At 41.8% G+C, this 14,164-nt stretch overlaps 1 protein-coding gene and 1 long non-coding RNA gene across 2 annotated transcripts in view; one reads left to right on the top strand and one right to left on the bottom strand.

The window, feature by feature from the left end:
* LOC144769498 (uncharacterized) overlaps positions 1-14,164 on the bottom strand; it is a 362,974-nt gene that overhangs the window by 309,574 nt on the left and 39,236 nt on the right. The gene's annotated exons all lie outside the window — the stretch shown is intronic.
* The window catches only part of LOC144769497 (proton-coupled amino acid transporter 1-like), a 469,650-nt gene that overhangs the window by 227,172 nt on the left and 228,314 nt on the right, over positions 1-14,164 (top strand). The gene's annotated exons all lie outside the window — the stretch shown is intronic.

Here is a 14,164-nt window from a genome sequence, read left to right on the forward strand (position 1 = left end):
TTTCCTAATGGAAACCTGGCGTAACAACCATTTACGAGCTTTCTTAACCTACTCTCCCCTCCAGGATATTCTAGCCTTAGAAAAGACAGACATGACAGAATAGGTGGTGGTTTAGCCATCATTTTCAAAGGCAAAATTCAGATCTCACTTGTTAACAATTCTGAACACTCCACCTTCGAACACCACGAAGCTGAACATAAAGTACAAGGTTTCCACCCAATTAGCCTACATAATATCTACCACCCTCCTGGAGATCCTCTTCCCTTCGTTGATGAGTTATCTAACCTTTTGACACAATCCTCAATATCTAACTCAAAAATCTCTTCCTTGGAGATATTAACCTCCATTGTAACGATACCAACGACCCCACAATCACCCTCCTCACAAATCTTCTCGAGATCAGTGACCTTAAACAACTATGTCAGTCCCCAACCCACCAAAGGAGCCATCCCAGACGCTATCATTAGCAATAAGGACCTGGCTTTCTTGTCCAATATTGTCCCCATCGACGGGTCTGACCATCATCTCTTACTGTTCACCAAAGCTGCCACTGCACCCCCCCAAAAATCATGAAACCTATGAAATTGACCTGAAATCTAAATCTTATCCCCCCTACAGTACTAGAGTCCAAACTCCATGCTCAACTTCTCCTTATCCCTCCCTCACAAAACGCAAATGAGCTTATTGACCACTTTAATAAAGCAGTCACAGATACCCGTGACCAATTGGCCCGCTGAAATTAAAAAATCTAAGAAATATCCCTTCGAAATCATGGTTTACTCAGAGCTTAACAAAGGAAGATGTACACTTAGACTGACAGAAAGAACTTGGAGACAGCATCCCTCTCCCTCATATCTGGCTCTCCTCAGACTAGCTAGGTCATCCTACAAGAAACACATTTTTAACGAAAAGGCATCCTTCCGAACTCAACTCGATCGGGCCAAAAACAGTACCAGAGAATTGTTCAACATTGTTCATAACCAAACTTCCTCCGCACCTTCAATACCATTGGCTTCGACATCCAGATGTGAAGAAATTGCTCACTTCTTCTCTGATAAAATTGCGAAGATAGAGCAATCCTATCTCTCAGCTCTGATCCTTACCACTCCCCAAAACACTCCTGACATCCCCTCTATAACTCTCTCCGCATTCTCCACACCCCCTGATCACACTTCTAACCAGCATACTTCTTTTTCCCACCCTCACCTTTCCTTGCACTCACCCTCTACAATACCCCCATAATCACTCCCCACACTTAGCCATAACCACACCTCTTGAAACCAATCACCCGAACTCACAACTAAAAAACAATGCCTCCTGGCATAATTTCCACCCTGTAACTGAACGTGATGTTTTTAACATCATTACTAAACTAAAACCGTCCTCCCACACTAAAGACCCCCTCCCCTCTAACCTTGTCCAAGTCCTAAAACATATCATTACCTCATCTTGGACCTCTATCATCAATATCTCCCTTACCTCGGGTTGTGTCCCCTCCCTTAAACTTGGGCAAATCACCGCCATTCTTAAAAACCCTATGGCCGACCCCCAATGACCTTACCAATCTCCGCTCCATCTCGAACCTCCCCCCTTCTTTCTAAAGCCCTTGAAAAATGTGTCCTACTCCAATTAGATGAAAACTTTGAAAATGTCGACTTACTAGACCCCCTACAATCCGGCTTTAGGCAAGGCTGCAGCACCGAAACTGCCATGCTTAACATTGTTGACGACATACACCACTTCCTCGACAATGGTAAGACCTGCCTACTGATCCTCCTTGATCTCTCCGCTGCGTTCGATACTGTCAACCACGCGGCTCTGCTTTGCTCTCAGAGATCGTTTCAGCCTCAATGGCACAACACATATATGGTTCGTCTCCTAGCTCCAACACCAATCACAGCAAATTAAAATTCACAACTGCTTATCAAACCCCACTCCGGTCTCCCTTGGAGTTCCCCAAGGATCTATTCTCTCTCCCTCTCTTTAACATTTTCATGGAACTCCTCACCCTCATTATTAAACAAGCTAGGATCAACTACCACCTCTATGCCCATGATACCCAACTCTACCATCAGATCGAAACCCACGCTGACATCTTACACCTCAACAACACCCTGGCCAAGATTCAATCCTGGTTCCAATGAAATCATCTCAAACTTAACCCCAAAAAAACTGAAATCATTATCTTCTCCCCTAAAAACAACCACCTCCCCATTCAAACCTGGATCTCTGACCTCAATGCCCTCAATTGCTCCCTATCCTTGTCCAACTCAGTAAAAACCCTGGGTATCTCCCTCGATAATATCCTAACCCTCAATGTGCACAACAAAAACTCGGCTAAAGGAGCCCTCTTCACTCTCTGTCATCTAAAGAAAATTAAGCCCTTTATCCCAACTGAAGACTTTAAACTAGTTGTCCAATCTCTTGTCCTGTTGCGTATTAATGATGGCAACGGAATCCCCAAGATCTTCCTTGCTCCACTCAAATCTGTGCTCAACCTTGCAGCAAGGCTCATCACTGTCTGCAAACGCTTCGACCACATCTCCCCTGCCCTCAAAACCTTTAAATGGCTCCCCATCGAAGGCAGGTCTGCCTACAAAACCGCTTGCATTACACACAAAGTCCTCCACCAAAATACTCCGACATACCTCGCCAACATAATCTGCAAAGCGGGCAGCACACGACCCTTAAGAAGCACCAACGCATTCCTCCGAGTCCCAACCCTACAACAAAAGAAATCCACTCAGTCCCGCTCCTTTTCAGCCAATGTCCCAATCATCTGGAATGCCCTCCCAAAAGACTTACGATTTAACCCCCCCCTACTTCAGCTTAAAAAAAGTACTCAAAATGCACCTCCACTATAAATTTTGGGGTGTCTAACCAGCGCCCTGATCCAGCGCCTTAAACTCTCCCTTTTCCCCTTCCAGTCTTTCTGCCACCCCCCTTCATTTCTACCGTTCTCTCTCCTCTCCCCCCGCCACCACATTCTACTGCTGCTGATTTCCCTCTTACCCACTTCTCTCTTCCTCTAACTCTCATAGTACTTTTACACTACCTTCCCTTCCTACCAAAGTTTCCCCCATTGCCTCCCTCCTCCCTGCTGCTCGTCTAACCTTCTTCCCCCCTTCTGCCCACATGCCATTCCCTTCTCATACCACCAGATGAAATCTGATCTCCTACTTCCTTGTTTTACTGATCTATATTGCCCCCGCTCTTTCTATATGTGTTTTGTGATGTATCGTAACTTACGCTGTTTTTTAGTCTTTTAACATGTTGGTTTTACATGCAGTTGATTGATTGATCTATACTGTGACCTCCTTCTTACCGATGTAAAGCGCTCTGATACCTCTGGGTCCAGCCAGCGCTATATAAAACTTCTAAAATAAATAAATTGTATTCTTTCAACTCAATCTTCAGATTCTGAATTAATCCATCCCTGATTTCCATTGAGTGAATAAAAAACAATTGAATATATGTCTTGGCGTGTAATCCAGGGAAACAACAATAAAAAGTTTCGAATACTACTCAAAATGAATACATTTGGTCTTTTTCTGCGCCTACCACTGTGTCCTCTGCTGTACTCATTACGCTGGCCACGCTACCGAAGACGGAATCCAAAAACTCTCAGAGTCTCCAGAACCGAGTTTTTCACAGAGCTTTACACAGACCGAGTGCGACATGCGCAACACGCCCTGTTCACATTTTGTGCGGTGGGATTGTGTACTATGAATCATCCCAAACTTTGAATAGGGATCTGGACTGAAAACAGAGAAGAATTTGTCACCATTCCATAATACTCTTTTGTTAAGCATATATATCATAAGGATGCATTTACTTTGATTTTTGTGTAAAGCTGTTTCAAGTTGTATACCAACTGTTTATTTGAATTAGTGTTTTATTTTTTGTTCATTCATAAACAACAAAGTCTTGAATACAATTGACGAATTGTTCATTTTCTTTTTAAATAGTAAAACGTTCTTGTTAAAAACTTTGAAAGGCTTTTTTAGCCAACTGGCTGTGCTACATGTAGTCTTTGGTTCTCCAGACTCGCCCTATATGATTAGAAAACCCTGGCAGCTCCTCAACCCCACCTAAGCGCCTCGTCTACACCCAGACCTCCAGCTCTTGGAGATCTAACATCTCCTTTAGTGTCGGTCATTGTGCACTGTTGCAGTTTTATCCATCGTCTTTGCAGCATGAACCTGGAGGTTAAAAGGCGGCCTGATGACTGCGGCAGCAACACCTGGAGTGGGAGCCGCAACAAAAATAAGGGCATCTCTCTCCCAACTCCTAGGGAGGGTTCTTCTTGCTTTCAAGGTCAGGATGCTCTTTCTTCCCTGCGGTAGATGCCTGTTTATTGTGCTCTTGCTGTTTCGGGATTTACTGACCATTACTGTTTTTATAGAGGAGGCCAGTTGCCATCAAATCACCGTTGCTTTCTGCATAGGCGCTATGGAGACTCTGCTTGACCGATGAAGTCAACCCAGCCAGGGCCTCAATTTGATACCAGCTCCAACAAGAAGCCTTGTTTGTTGCCCCGTTCAGTTGTAGGTCGTACATCCATCATTTGTTTTTACTAAAAATATATATATATATATATATAAAGTATATATTTAGTGGGGTTTTCATCCAGTCCTCTTCGTCCATAGTTTCGTTTTTTAGTCATTCACATTTTTCTCCCACCCACTAGAACAGATAGCATGGGGTAAGGGGTCCGCCCACTTCAGCCACTCAATAACTTCACCTTGAGTGGTGCTATTTTACCCTTTCACAAGCAGCACTTCCACTGACAAAGTAGTGACTACTATGGCAATGCTATTTTTTTTCCAGCAAAAACGTATTTTCACTTTTAGCCAATTTTTTTTTATTTAATAAACTTTTGTAAAAAAAAATGACAAAAGCATTGACGAAGCAAAAAAGCTGGTGGCAAACGGCAGATCATTTGGCTTTGCCATTACTTGTTTTGCTCTGTTTGTTACATAGGCCTCTGCAGAGGTAAGCTCTGTATTCATAAGGGGCCTGCCCTGAATGAAGGCTCCACTTCCCAGTTGTCTTCTTTGCAAACTTGATGCCTCTCCGTGGAGTCATCCACCTCTGTTTCTCCTGCTGCCATCTTGCATGACATTTACAGTGCCCTAGACCGCGCCACACCTAGAGGACCCCACTGCTCGGACCTACACAGAGGACGTATCTGGGCATGGGGAGCCGCATCCTACCTTAACGAAAACACAGTCGTTAACTCTTGCTTTGTGAAAGGCAGATTGCCTTTCACAAGACCTGTGGTGCATACCATTGTGCAACACTTGTGCTACTTGTGACTCATTTCCAGTCAGGCTTACTCGTGGTTGCTTATGATTATTGGTTAGTTTCAAACCAGTTCCTTAATCCTGCTTCCACAGCTTATTTTCACAAGGGTTCTCTGCTCGCTCAGCCAACATTTGTGAGGAAGACTGCATAAGCTTTAGTCATTTTAACTTCGAATCTTTTAAGTAGAACTCAGTCCTTCGGTGCACAGATACGTTAATGCCAACAGTCCCACAAATATCTCCACGTCTACAATGTGTACCAATACACACTAATACAGAGAATCTCACCACCATCTACAGGACATCAGACCGTAACCAAATGAATGTCATGTGAGAACTACTGGCAGAAGCTTCCATAGTGCAGCTCCCTGTGTTAGGTTATGCAGATTTGTAGAGCGCACAATCGCCCAGGAGGGTGTTCCTCCTGGTGCACATGATTGTCGTCTTCCATGGCCAAAATAGGCTGATGGACGCCATGTGTCCTCCCCTCCTGAAGTAGTGGATATTCATGGGTATACCTTCCTGGGTTGAAGTATTGTTTTAGAGAAAAAAAAATCCTCTCAAACCTTACATTCCTGTGGAAGACTCTGAGAGCCGGACGGGCGACCCCTCTCTCCTTCCTGACCCGTTCTTCAGAGCAGTGGGCTGCACAAGACAGATTCCTACATTTTGGTCGCGGAATTTGGGATTATCCTGTATATCCGTGCTCATACTGCCTTTATTGTACTCTTACACATTTTAATATTATTTGTAAGAATCCATTGGTTTCTTACGCTCGGTGTTTGTAAGGGTCTCTAATCGAGTCTAGGCATAGTTTGCAGTGGAGGCTAGTGAAATATGCAAATAGAGGGGCAGAAAGAGCTGAAATGCAATGAACAACTGAAGCACGTCCGAACTCTTAAGAAAAAAAAAATTCTGGACAAATTATGCTTGTGTTTACCCAACTTTGCATGCCAATGCAATGTAAATACTCAACTTTACCTCACGTAATAGTTTCCTGGAGAGCTGATGTCAAACATGCATTAATTTAATTATGTATATTCTAATACAACCAACATCATATACAAAACTCCAGAAGGTGGCGCTGTTTGATTATATATTACTTCAGAATAGCTCTGCATTATCTCACGTCAAGGCAAGAAAAATGTAGAAATTTAAAACATAGCAATCCCCCAAAAAACACTTTTTACAGCTTTCACTCAGTAAAATCCAGTCATTCAAAGTTTACTGGCATTACTTACTGTGAAATAGGTTCTATGGCTTTTTTCCCTAAGACGCAAGAAGCACCATTACATTTATTTGTGAATCCGTACTTTAAGTGCCCGGTCCTGCAGCGTAGCTTGGTCTACAGAATACAAAAATATAAATGGCAACTTCTGTCCCCGAAGATGTCCCTGAGCAGAGAGCCAGTGGTGTACACAGGAATGTTTTAGACTGCATCCGGTTATGGAGCCCATGTTAAACACCCCCACTTTTAGATAATGTTGTAATCTGCAATGTTACCAATACTGTCGAATAACTTCCCTTTGCGTATCAGGGCAGCTCCTGCTTGTTGTGCAATTCCTGAAAGGTTTCTAAGGCCTCATCTTCACAACATTTCTTACACCCAGAGTTATATTATGTTATGAGGTTTTATATAGCGCATAGCTGCCCCAGGATGGGGCGTCTCAGCGCTGACCTGCAGAAGTGGAGGGAGGCTGCAGAAAGAGGGCAGATATTAAGTTGGAGGGAAAAGGTGAGTTTTAATGGCCTTACGAAAAGCTAAGAAGTTGTCCATACTACGGATATGCACTGGGAGAGAGTTCCAAAGTTTAGCCACCAGAATGCAGAAAGACCGTCCTCCTATATGCACCATCCTCATCTGAGGGACAACCGCCAGATGCTGGCCCATAGATCAGAGGTGGCGAGTAGGAGTATAGGGTGAGAGCAAGTTTGCCAGAATGCTAGGTGAAGAGAGCTTCATGATTTTAAAGGCAATGCATTGGGACTTAAACTCGACACGCCTAGCTCCTGGCAGCCAATGGAGTCTGCGGATGGCGTTGGTCGTGGGGCAAGTTCTAGGAAGGCCTAAGAGAGTTCTAGCAGCCGCGTTTTGGACCCTCTGCAAACATAGCGTTTCAGCCTTGTTGACCCCCAGATATGAGAGCTGGCATAGTCTAACCTAGACATGATGGTAGCCTGGACGATGACCTGACGAGTGGATGAATCAAAGAAACCTAGCAATGGTTTAACCCAAGCAGGAGACCAAAGCATGTGTCCGCAACTCTTTTGATTTGGTACTGGAAACTGAAGGCCAAATCTACCCATACATGCATTTCTTTTTTTTCTTTTAAATACGCCCAGGTTTTTAACCACCTGTTTGGGGGCGGGCACACATTCCAGGGATGCCTGCCACCAACGCTCGCTCCACAGCTCAGGGTCTTTCCCTGCCAGCAAAACTTCAGATTTGCTGGTGTTAAGCTGGAGGCAATTAGCAGACATCCACTCCGTGAGTGCAGCCCTTCATCGATTCACCCTACTGTTGTGCAATTGTTTCGATCTCTTCTGCTTTTATCTGCATTTATCCTGTTCAGTTCCACAGTACTCATTTCAAAGGCCCGTATCGTTGCATGTTCACATGTGGGTTACATATTCTCTTGGTATGTACAGTGCTTGACTGCCCGCAGTGACCGGGATCGCAACTACCTTGAATTCAATAAAATAAGTTTTATGATTTGCAAGAAGCACAAGGTATGTATGTGCTCATTGATTTCTGCACGTCCAAGAACTGTGCCAAACCTGCTAAAAACGAGCAAAAATGTAAATAGTGCAGAAACGATAAAACTGATTTAAAAGGACTGGATTTACTATTACGAACTGCTGAAAAGACTAGTTTCACATGTTGAACTCAACCACACATGGTCAAAATGGTTGTAGGACGAAATATTGGAAATAAATAAATATCTGACTTTGTACGAAAAATTAAAAATATCTAAAACAAAATTATAGAAAAGCACAATATTGTCAAAAAATAGGTTAGAGTTTTGCATCTTAGTTATTTTTTACTTAGGGCCTCATTACAATGTCTGTTGGTAAGCCTCCGACCGCTCGTCAGAGGCTTACCGACCGACACTGTAGGTTTACTGTCTGACCGCCAAACTTCAGTGTCTGCAATCGGAGTGTAAACTGGCCGGTCAATCCGACTGTGTTCCAACGGGCTCAAGGAGCCCATCGAGGAGTTGGATACCTTTCATAATCCCTTACAGACGTCTTTTTCGCCTTCGGGATTATGATGTCTGTTTCCAACAGCCCTTTCATGTTGGGCTTTACAACATAGAAAGGCTGTCTGAAAGCAACTTTGGGGGCCCCCATCCCTCCGCGTCCTATGGATGCCCCCAGAAAATCCTTGCACCATGTGACAGGCACCAGGAGGTGCCTGCTACACGGTGCAGGAATTTACACAAACTCCCATAGAGAAATAGGAGTTTGCAACCTCGGAGGCAAGTGCGACCAACCTTGTAAAAGGGCCCTTTATGTATTTTGAAACATATATCAACTTTAGAAATAGTACATTTAAAAAAAATTCTTATAATATAAAATTATCTTAAAAAATATATCCTGAAAATATATATTTTAAAATAATTGCACATGTACAAAAAAGTAATTATAATTACAAACACTACATTGTAAAACAATTAAAAAATATACAATCACTTAAAAATAAAAATTAAGAAAAACAGAATTAAATAATAAAAAATAGTTACACAAATATATATAAAAGATGCAGAGAATTCTGGGTAGTTCCCACGTTTAGTTGGAGAGGAGCTCCTGTATTGAGCACTCTACAACACTAACGACACTCTGAATCTGGGCACCTTGAATGTCTGTTTTTCTAGCAAAGTTTTACAGTATAGGACTAGCACAATGCTATTCACGCTGAGCTAGAAAGAGACTCTGGGCCAGATGCACATAATTTTGGGTTTGCGATTACCTAATAGCGCATTTTTGCCATTCGCTATTTGGCAAACAGCAATGTAGAAATGTGTGTTTAACCCCTTCAGTGCTGCGCGAATTCCGCTGCGGTGCTGAAGGTTCTAAAGAACCCATGGACTCATGACGGAACGGTTCCGTCATGAGCACAGGCCAACCCGCGCTCATGACGGAACCGTTCCGTCATGAGCACCGAAGGGGTTAACACATTTAGCGATGTCCAATGGGTCGCAAATAGACCTAACTCATTAATATTTATGAGGTAGGTTTTAGATTGCGACCCGTTAGGAATCGCAAAATCAGAGGGATGTTTTTTTAATGCAGCCCATTTTCCTTAAAGGAAAATGGCATGCTTTTCAAAATGAAAAATGTAAAATTTTCTTTTCATTTTTTAAGAGTAAACAGTGGTCCCTGGGAACACTGCCTGCTGTTAAAAAATGTTTTTACCAACATTCACAAAGGGGAATGGGGTCCCTTTAGGACCCCTTCCCATTTGCGAATGGGTTACCAACTCAGAGTTGGTGGTAAAATGTGAATGTTCGTGACCGCATTTTGGTCGCAAAACATTCACACATACAACTGCGTGTTGCTACTAGGAAGGTATGCCCTAAACATGCTTCTTTCTAATACTGATTCACAGACCCAATTTCCGATTCCATAATAGGTTACTGAATCGCAAATTGGGCATTTCTACATTAAAAAATGCTCTTGTGCGGCCGCTAATGGCCGGTTCTGCAAATCGCCCGTTAGTGACATCCAAAAAGCTTTGTACATTTGGCCCAAGTCTTTTGCCATTTCTTTAGCCAAGTCTTTAGGCACAGGATTAGCACAGTGCTATCCACGCGGAGCTAGAAAGGGACAAAGTCTTTTGCCATTCCTACAGCAAAGTCCTGAAGCATAGGATTAGCCCAGTGTCATTCATGACAAGCTGTAAAATGACAAAAGCCTTTTACCACTCCAGACACCGTATTACAGCTTTGAATTGGTAATATACCATCCACACCAAAGTGGAATGTATAAAAGCAACCCCTTATTATCTTTTCAGGTTGGCTTGGATGGTATTTTATACAAACATGCACAAGATCCTGAGCTGCAAAAAGTTCAAATGAGTTCGAGATATCAAGTCCCAATATTTTAGGTGCTCTTCATTTTATTCTTCATGAAAAGGTTTTTCTTTCATTCAATTGATAGAGTCCAATCTTCATATATTAACAAGAAAAAAACAACCACCGCCAACACGTGTTTCGTCTAGGTCGTTAAGACCACTAGACTTCGTCAGGGCAAAATGTATCAATTGCAAGCTTCCAATGGGTAAGCGTGGGCGTATTGTTCAGGCAGAAAATTATTAAGTCTCCAAATGGGAAGCGTCTAGCACAAGGCAATTATCCCGGGTGAAGGACAGTCAGTCCTAAAGTCGTTAACACGTATCCATCCAATCTGGTGCTCCTAATAGGTCCTCCGAGTACGGGGTCCTGTTGATGGTATTTTACGCCCTCCCCAACCTTAGCAACAATGGAGAACGTATTGGACTTTTCAGTGGTTAGATTTTATTAGATTTACTATTACAACTCCTGTGTAAAGAACAGTAGGAGAAATGTGAAATATAACACAGATGTCATTTTTCCTATTTCAAATAAATACAAAATAAACTGCATGTAAATATAAAATAACGAAGCATAAAATATATTTCCATAAACATATATTCAAACTGCATCATGTATCTTATGAAAATTATTAAAACTAAAAATGTGAAATTATCATATAAAAATTATACATATCAAATTAAAAAACTAGATCAATTAACTTTTTTAAAAAAAAATAGATGTAAAGCCCTTCTAACACTATTGCCCTACAATTCCAACAACCACAAAAATGAGATAAATTATTAACAGAAAGAAATTGATATAACTCATTATTTAAAAAAATAACACCACTGTACACTTAAGTATTATACAAAAAAACTTAACATAATATAATTAATATCAAAATGAGTAAAATTAGCTATTAAATAACTAACAACATTTCAGTATTGTTTATCAAATTTGGAAGTTGAAACTCTTGGTACAAAAATTATAGTTAATTAATAAATAAAGATTTTTAAAACGAACCTTTCCGACATAGCTAGAAACTTAACCCATCAAGAACAAATTGACATAAAAAAAAACTATGTATCAACCAACTCCTTAAGAAAGAGGGTCCAAGGGCAAATTTAACGACCCAAGCTAGATATGTGCCCCAACTATAACAGCAAAAACGACAATTATATCTAGGGGTCAAGAAAACAACAATATAAACTCACTGTGATAACAAGACTTCTGCATGGAAAGACAACAAGTGTGTAAATGTGTAAATTAGAGATGGAGACCCAAGTCAGCTCCCAAGTGTGACACCAATAAGTGACCAAACGCTCGAGGGCATGGGTACATTTTTCCCATCAGTAGCCACTCTGTACCGCCCTTGTTGACATCATTTGGGTTCTCCTTGCCCAGGAGGAAAGGGAAAAAGGAAAACAACCTATTGGTGTTGTTTTAGGCTGTTCCAAAAACCTTTGGTGTGATATGATGCCAGTACTAAGTATTGTTATTTAGAATATAAGTGGCGACTAAAAAAAGCAGTGTGAAAACAGAAAAGTGAAAAAACAATTAAAATTGGATATTGCTGAGTAAGTGTGAAACTTTATTTTACTTCTCAGTTTTCCAAATCTAAAAGACGAAGTGCAAAACCAGATTTAACAAAATATCTGTGAGCAATGATGGTCGACATGTTTCAGCATTATAATGGTATAGTACCAATGCTTTCTTCAGGACCCGATGTTAACTACTGCTTATTTAAAGTGAAATTAAAATGTCACCTGCAAAATCCAGGTCAGAGTAAATCCACCACAGACTGTTGTCACATCATGTAGAAGGGATAGACACACAGGAGCAAACATAAAACCTAAAAACACAAAACATATTAGCATATTTGTGAGCTAATAAACCGTGACGTAATCAAACGTAAGACATCATATGTCAGTATATCATTAGTACCAGCAGGTAGACACAATCATGGCCACTCACCCGTTAACTGTGGTGATGGCACCTCACCCCACCTGGCTGCAGCTCAGGTATAGAGGAGCACCGCTCTAAAATTGAATAAGGAGACATCGAGAGAACGATGGATAGGGCTATAATTCAACATTCTGTTTAAAATTAACATAAAATCAGTGTTGTCAGTTTTTTGAGACCATAGATATTTATACTGCTTAGTACATAATCAGCACGTATGTACTATTTCACAAATGGAATCAGAGGGCATTCATCCACTGGTGAAAACAGTCCAGTTCAGCCGATAGCGAAAATGATGAAGTTTTAGCCGTCAGTGTGCCCTGACTTCTTCCAGCTTTGAAGATGAAGTAGCAGGCAAAATATGTGTTAACACAATCCATTAATAACAGCCTCTGTGAACGGCAGATTTAGTGAAAGATAAGTGTTTTGGTCACTATCTAACACTTTCAAAACTACTATTGTGACCTAGTTATTGCTTACGAAAGGCTAACTGACGTGTGGCCAGTAATGCAGTTTCAACGAACTTAAGGATACCGGCGTGGCTATTGCGCAGATGGCTATGGCAAAGCTTAAAACGCAGGGACGCTTCCGGAGATTGTATTCAACGGCATTAGAACCCCTTGAGAGTAAATAACTGCGGGTGTCACTTACCTGTTCGTCGGTGTCTCCAGACTTGCTTCTGTGCTGTCTGGGGAGGCACCGAACGGACGCGACGCCACCATTAGTACTCTCAATGTGTCTATGCGCGTGATTGTGCTCACGTGATCCTCCGCATTCTGGGCAGTGTAGTTCGTATGGCCAGCATTGTCGAGGAAAAGACCGTTTATGCTAGCTTGTAATGTAAACAGTGTTATAGAAGTCTCATTTTTATTTATCCATGATAGGATTGGGTGTATACTAATTATCACAGCGTTTCCCCAGACAAAAAACTTTTTAAAACTTTTTTTTAAAAAGCTTATAATGTGAGGTCTTAGTGCAATTTGCATAGAGTAGAATAAATCTATCAAATAGAACTGTGTAAATAGTCATGCTGTGTGAATTACATGTTGGTAGTCAGTGAACTAGTTATAGAATGTTTTCAAAGGACTTATAGATCACAGATCGTTCGTATAAACCCAAGACAGGTCGCAGTGACCGGGTAGGTTGCCATTGTTGGTCCACTCCATTTCGTGTTCCTAACCTATATTAGCAAAACAGTTGTTATAGTGCTATAGGACAGGAAACACGTATTGACCCTGTTCTGGAGTAAAAAGAAAACAGCTCAACTAATGTAAGATTAAAGCGACATCCAGGGTATTGGTTCATTGAGTCCCTCCTTGTCACTGTTAAGCTTGTATACCCATTTCTGTTCTTTCTTGAATAGAAATCTGCTAACGTCAGGGCAGTGTTCGGGTACCAGGGGCTGTTCCAATACGGTCCAGATAAAATCATTAGGACTATGGCCGACTTCAAGAAAATGCAATGTCAAACGGGTCGCTTGTTTGCGGCATCGCACCGTACTGTTATGCTCCAAGATTCTTGTTCTTATTTTCCTAGTTGTCATGCCAATGTACCGTTTGTTGCAGGGGCACGTAATCATATAAATAAGATTATCGCTGTTGCAATTCGTAAATCGCTGCTGTTGCCAGGGTCTGTTGGTACCTATATCAACAGTCGTCGATTTGCGAGTTTGTGGGCATACCGAACAAGTACCACACGGGTGGTGTCCTTGCACAGGTGGCAGATCCCATAGCGTGCCAACTTGTCTGGGTTCCTTCGTTTTCGGTCTGGTGTGGACCAATTGGTCCTTCAGATTCTGTCCTCTTTTGAAAGCAAACAGGGGCGAGGGGATATTATCTCCAC

Source organism: Lissotriton helveticus, chromosome 7 (assembly GCF_964261635.1).
Source record: "Lissotriton helveticus chromosome 7, aLisHel1.1, whole genome shotgun sequence".
In the NCBI taxonomy this organism is placed as follows: domain Eukaryota; kingdom Metazoa; phylum Chordata; class Amphibia; order Caudata; family Salamandridae; genus Lissotriton; species Lissotriton helveticus.